Genomic DNA, 7,500 nt, shown 5'->3' with positions numbered 1-7,500 from the left:
CTCCGTGGAAAGGAACTGGGGACCCTACCACGTACTCACTCCAAGAGCATCACAACATGAGAACTACAAGTATCATGCTGTGGCCTCGGCGGTTCAAACATATATATACATATATATATATATATATATATATATATATATATATATATATATATATAGAGAGAGAGAGAGAGAGAGAGAGAGAGAGAGAGAGAGAGAGAGAGAGAGAGAGAGAGAGAGAGAGAGAGAGAGAGAGAGAGAGAGAGAGAGAGAGAGAGAGATAAAGATAGACATATATATATATATATATATATATATATATATATATATATATATATATATATATATATATATATATATATATACAAGGGACCAAGATCGGCCCCTCCGTTTCTTGTCCTCATCAACGACGCCCTGCGACGTATTTCGCACTGGTGGAGAGACGTCGACGATTCCACATTCGCATCAGCAGGCGACACCACCTGCGCTGACCACCAGCCACTCCAAACCACCCTCAGCAATCTCTTCGCCCGGACCACCGCCAACCATGTCACCGTTACCAAGCAGAAAACCGTCGTCATCCACTTCGGCCTCAACCCTACCCCTCCCCGCCCCCCTCACTCACTCTGGGTGACCACTCCCTGGACACGGTGACCAATACCAGGCTGCTAGGGGGATGACCACGTCGCCGCCATTGTCAAATCAGTCTGATAAAGACCTTACATGCTACATGACTGAAGGCCCTTGGTCTCTCCAAATCGAAATTGTCTACCATCATACTCCCCAGACTCATGTACGTATCACCCGCAGGACATCCAGCCTCAACAACACAGCTAAACAAGCCAAGGAAAAGTCCAAGAGAGATCAAAATCGTTCTTGGATCCGAGTACAACAGGTATGACAACAACCCTCGACACGCTTGGCCTCGCAACCCTAAAGGACCGCTTCACCTGCCACCTCCTCAAGTTCGGCGAGCAGGTGTTGGGCTGCCCCCGCCACCGCCACCTCCCTCCCCCTTCCGCCCCGCCATGCCCCCCGCACCCATAACAAGATGTAGTGACTCCCAAGACCCAGTAGCAATACTTAGACCGTAAAATTATTCCTTATTTTTAAATGAATATGTCTTTCAATGTCTTGAACGATCATGGAGTCTGGTGCTGTGTTCTCTAGAGGCTTTATTAGTACAAGGGATTAGACAAACCCAACCGTCGAATTATTAGATTTATTTGCGTAAGTTTCGATGGACGTGACTTTGAACCATAATACAAGAATATATCAAAAGGTTAAGGCAAGACTACAAACAAGAAAATTTGATGAACACATTACTACAAAAAAACATTAAATGTAAGACACTTGACACGTAATACGTGAGACGTAACAACGTTAAACACTGAACAAACACGTGGCACGTAACAAATTGGTAAACACTAAAATACGTGACACATAACTCAACGGTAAACACTAAAACATGTGACACGCGGTGAGGAAGCTAAAGGTGCTGTCAACCGCCTCCTCCAGAAGCCTGCGTCTCTTTGCCTGCCAAAAGGTACCGCAAAGGTAGACGCAAGCTTACCTGAACGTCTTGAAGTTGGGCTGAGACGGTGGTCCGCTCGCTCGTCCGTTCACTCGTTCGCGTGGAAGAAATATCCTGCGGGGTAAGGGGGTGCCGAAAGCGTGACGTGGCACAGTGGTGGGGCTTCGTGCCACTGCAAACCAACTCCCCATCCGGTCCGGCACTGACTGCCATGAAAATAGCCCGGCAGTTGTAACGCTTATCTACAACAAATGAAATGGTCTCCTAAAACTATGTATAGGTTAAGTAAAAGTATGTAAAATTATCTGTTTGTCATGCATACGTTAAATAGCTGCATTAACTTTTCGCATCACGTAGTTACTCACTTCTTGTCAACACCTATTAGTCTTTTCCTCTCTGTACTTATTCAGCCTGCCGGTATAAATAAACCGAAAACAAACACACACACACACACACACACACACACACACACACACACACACACACACACACACACACATACACACACACAACACACACACACACACACACACACACACACACACACACACACACACACACACACACACACACACACACTCACACACATCTATCCATAGTTTGTCTTCACAAAACACAATGCATTGAATAAACATATCACAGATTTCTCAAAGAGATCGTCAGTATTCTCTTCCGTTTTTTTATATGCGCCGTCATTTTAAAAATGGAAAATAGAGTAGGAGAGACAAAAAACGCTTTACAGACGGCCACAATAGATTAAGGAAGACAGGAATCCTAATAAAACAAACTTTTACTAGGAAATATTTTCTCACTACTTTTTAATATTTTAATTCCAACTTCCTTTTTCTCTATTCTTTTCAAACACACACACACACACACACACACACACACTTATATATATATATATATATATATATATATATATATATATATATATATATATATATATATATATCATCAATAACGGTATGCTATTATGAGAGGTGCTCTAGAGAATTTTGAAGGAACTGTGGATGTTGGAGGATACAAAATATCAAATCTGAGGTACGCCGATGATATAGTTTTGATTGCCAGCAGTATCACTGAACTACAACAACTACTAGATAAAGTTAGAGAAGCAAGCGAAAAGGCTGGCTTGTTTCTTAATGCCAAGAAAACTAAGATCATGAAGATTCAAAGATAACCGGCAATGAACAATGATGAACATGTTACAATCAATGGAATGATTGTGGAAAATGTGAAAGAGTTCACTTATCTTGGAGCTGTTTTAACTAATACATATGATGATTCACCGGAGATAAAAAGAAGAATTACCATTGCCAAAAGCGCCACAATTGCTCTCAATAACATCTGGAAAGACCGAAGCATTACCTTACGGACAAAGCTGAGGTTATTGAACTCATTAGTTTTCCCAATTGCATCATATGGTTCTGAGTGTTGGGTGTTGAAGTAGATAGACAAGAAAAAGATCAATAGTTTTGAAATGTGGTGTTACAGACGAGTACTGCGTATTAGCTGGACAGAGAAGAAGACGAATGATGAAGTACTGAAAAAGATAAATTGTAAAGACCGACTGTTGGACATCTTGAACAAGAGGAAATTAAAGTTTATTGGTCATGTAATGAGAAGTAAAAGTATTGAGAAAAACTTGCTGATAGGGATGGTGATAGGAAACAGAGGAAGAGGCAAACCGAAGACAAGACTGAGCGACAATATCAAAGATATTTGCGGGCTGTCGATGGTACCAGCGGAAAGAAAAGCGTAAGATCGAGTTTAGTGGCGAAGGATGGTGGAGAGGTCCACGGCTGCTCAAACATGAGCATACCGTTATTGATGATGAACGGTATATATATATATGTATATATATATATATGTATGTATATATATATATATATATCTTCTTCTTTTAACGGTAGGTTCATGTCTGAGCCGCCGTGGTCACAGCATGATACTTAATTGTAGTTTTCATATTGTGATGCTCTTGGAGTGAGTACGTGGTAGGGTCCCCAGTTCCTTTCCACGGAGAGTGCCGGTGTTACCTTTTTAGGTAATCATTCTCTCTATTTTATCCGGGCTTGGGACCAGCACTGATTTGGGCTGGCTTGGCCACCCAGTGGCTAGGTAGGCAATCGAGGTGAAGAGAGAGAGAGAGAGAGAGGAGAGAGAGAGAGGAGAGAGAGAGAGAGAGAGAGAGAGAGAAATAGATAAAGATTTTTTTTTTTTTTTTTTTTTTTACGGTAGGTTCATGTCTGAGCCGCCGTGGTCACAGCATGATACTTAATTGTAGTTTTCATGTTGTGATACTCTTGGAGTGAGTACGTGGTAGGGTCCCCAGTTCCTTTCCACGGAGAGTGCCGGTGTTACCTTTCTAGGTACTCATTCTCTCTATTTTATCCGGGCTTGGGACCAGCACTGACTTGGGCTGGCTTGGCCACCCAGTGGCTAGGTAGGCAATTGAGGTGAAGTTCCTTGCCCAAGGGAGCAACGCGCCGGCCGGTGACTCGAACCCTCGAACTCAGATTGCCGTCGTGACAGTCTCGAGTCCGATGCTCTAACCATTCGGCCACCGCGGCCTTGACGATCATAGGCTTCCATGATTTTTCTTGGCAATTTAGAGCGGTGGTTTGCCATTGCCTTCCGCCCGGTGTTTTTATCGAGTCACCATCTCTATTTACCCGGCACTGACTTGAGCTGGCTTGGTCACCCAGTGGCTAGGTAGGCAATCGAGGTGAAGTTCCTTGCCCAAGGGAAACAACGCGCCGGTCGGTGACTCGAACCCTCGAACTCAGATTGCCGTCGTGACAGTCTTGATTGAGTCCGACGCTCTAACCATTCGGCCACCGCGGCCCCATATATATATATATATATATATATATATATATATATATATATATATATATATATATATATCTATATATCTATATATATATATAAATACATATATTATAGTATATATTTTTTTTTTTTATATATTTGTGTGTGTGTGTGTGTGTGTGTGTGTGTGTGTGTGTGTGTGTGTGTGTGTGTGTGTGTGTGGTGTATGTGTGTGTGTGTGTGTGTGTGTGTGTGTGTGTTGTGTGTTGTGTGTTTGTATTTGTGTGTTTGTGTGTAGTGGTAGTAGTATTAGTAATAATAATAATAATAATAATAATAATAATAATAATAATAATAATAATAATAATAATAATAATAATAATAATAATAATAATAATAATATAATGATGATGATAATAATAATAATATCCCACTTTTGTTTCTGTTGACTTGTGAAATTAAAAGATAAAAAAGAGAGGCTACAGAAGAGATAAGAAACTAGAAAGCAAATAAATATATTGGTAAAAAATTGGTTTAATGAGATGCAAATAAAAGGGAAAGAAGACACAGAAAAATACACTTTTCTACTAATCTCCCTTCCGCGCCTTCTCCTTCCTGCTTCTCTGGCTCTTCTCCCCTACATATATCTCACCTCCCCTGTTCCTTTAGCCCTACCCTTTGCAGTACTACCCTTACCCCTGTCTTTTCCACCCCCAGTTCTTTTAACGATAATCTCCACTCACCATGTAGATATTTTCAGACCCTCTACGACCCAAGAACACAAGGGTTAGGGGGTACTCCTGTTATTTTTGCTTGGGCCGTTATCATAGCGTTAAGAACGCCTCTGGCCCGGACAAAAATCTCGGGTTATTTTTGTCAAGGAGAAAAAGGTTAGAAAACGTTTATCTCTTTTGCTCTCTATATTATTTTCCTTTTTACCATTTCTCTCAATCTCAATCTCTCTCTCTCTCTCTCTCTCTCTCTCTCTCTCTCTCTCTCTCTCTCTCTCTCTCTCTCTCTCTATCTCTCTCCTTCTACTCTCCTTATTCTTAGTGTTGATGATGTTTCTGTTATAAACATCATTGTTATTAGTGGTATTTTTACTACTGTCATTTTACTATTATCATAATAATGAAGATTAGTATGGATATTTTCTAGTGTTATTATCCCTATTTCCATATTTTTATTGTTTAATTACCTTGCAATACCAATACTAATCAATAAATCGAAAAATACAAGACCACATAAAATAGGAAACATAAATGAATAGACAAATAAACAATATGAAAGAAAAAGAGAGAAAAGCGACCCAAGACACACGCTTTGGACGTCTGCGTCGGTCGTTCCATCCGGGAAGAAATCTTTTCCCGAAACTTTCTAATTTACTTTTCCCTCGCAAATGCTCAAGTCTGGTTTCGTCTCTTGGGTCTTCAACTTCTTCGTCATTCTCATTAACAAACTACTTTGTATTTATTTACATACCTTTCTTCCGTTATTTTTTATCTGTTTAAATATATATTCATTTATTTTTATAAAGACCTGCCTACGAGACAATTTTTTGACGAAAATCTTATATTTCTTCACCTTGCCCAAAAATTAATTAATTAATCAATTAATTTTAAAAATAAAACAAATAAAAACAAATAAATAATAATGATGAAATGATAATATTAATAATAAAATAAAGGATTTTATGAAGCCAGTTTCTTGGCCATCTGGGATTTTGTTTCCATGTTAGAAATCGTTCAGTATGATAATGATAAAAAGAGACAGATAAACCAAAACGCAAAATAAAATAACATAAAATAAATAAATAGATAAACAAATAAATAAAGAAAGAACAAAAAGTTGATATAACCAGCTTCCAATCTAAATGTGTACCATGTTTGTGCGTCAAAAAAAAATGTATACCGTTGTCCTGCGCTTTTAAGAATAAGAAAAAGGAAAAGAAAAGAAAAAAACGGAGACAGCGAACAGTGAGAGAATCCATTAAAACATTTTTTCTTTTCAAGCGCCATTAAAAATATATATATATATATATTATGACTGTGGAGTTTATATCGATTTAGAACCTAATGCGTGTTCATCCATAAAAGATGATGGAGGGTTCTCAAGACGCTAACTCAGAAGTACCTAATTACGTGTTTTTTTTTTTATCTTTATTCATCTGTTTTTTCTTAATTATTATTCATATTCTTTGTTTCCATGTCCTTCATGTTTTTCTTTAGCTTTGCGTTGTTTGTATTGCGTTTAATTCATTTAATTTATTGCGTTTAATCTATTTCAGCGTTTAATGTGTCTCATTTCTAATTTCGTTTTTTGTTTGTTGTTTGTTATAGTCTTCTTCTTTCTTCGATTTTTGTATCTCTTTTTCGTTCTTTATCTTTCATTTCGTACTTCGTTTATTCTCTTTTTTTTTATTATTACATTTTTCTTGATTTTTGTTTCTTTATTATTCTTTCCTTGTTTCCTTCATTCCATTTTTGTTTTTGTTTGTTTGTTTGTTTTCGTTTTTTCATTCTTTGTCTTCATTTCGTTTTTCTTCTTTCTTGTTCTTATTTTGTCTTCTCTGTTGATTCTTTCGTTTCCTCATATCTTGTTTTTATGTTTTTGTTTGTTTGTTTTCTTTTCTTTCGTGTCATTTGTTTCTTTTCTTTCTATTTTTTCTTTTCGTTTTCCTTTCTTGTTTCTATCAATTCTTTTTTTTCTTTCTATTCTTATCTTCTGTTATCTTCATTAAATTATTTTGCTTATCTTCAGTTTTGTATATCTATGCATATCATATACTATATATTATTATATCATATATATATATATATTATTATATGTATTATATATCTATTTATTATATATATATATATATTATTATATATATATATATATATATATATATATATATATATATAGTACTGTATTATATTATATATATATATATATATATATATATACATATATATATATATATATATAATATATATATATATATATATATATATATATATATATATATATATATATATATATATATATATACATATACACACATCTATATACATCTATTTATATATATACATATATGTATATATACAGACATGATATTTACGAATAAAAAAGACACACACGAGTGCAAAACTTCCTGCTTCATAAGAGCTGACACACGTACTCTGACCGCC

Source organism: Penaeus monodon, chromosome 10 (assembly GCF_015228065.2).
Source record: "Penaeus monodon isolate SGIC_2016 chromosome 10, NSTDA_Pmon_1, whole genome shotgun sequence".
Lineage (NCBI taxonomy): Eukaryota > Metazoa > Arthropoda > Malacostraca > Decapoda > Penaeidae > Penaeus > Penaeus monodon.
Note: the sequence above shows the minus strand (reverse complement) of the source record.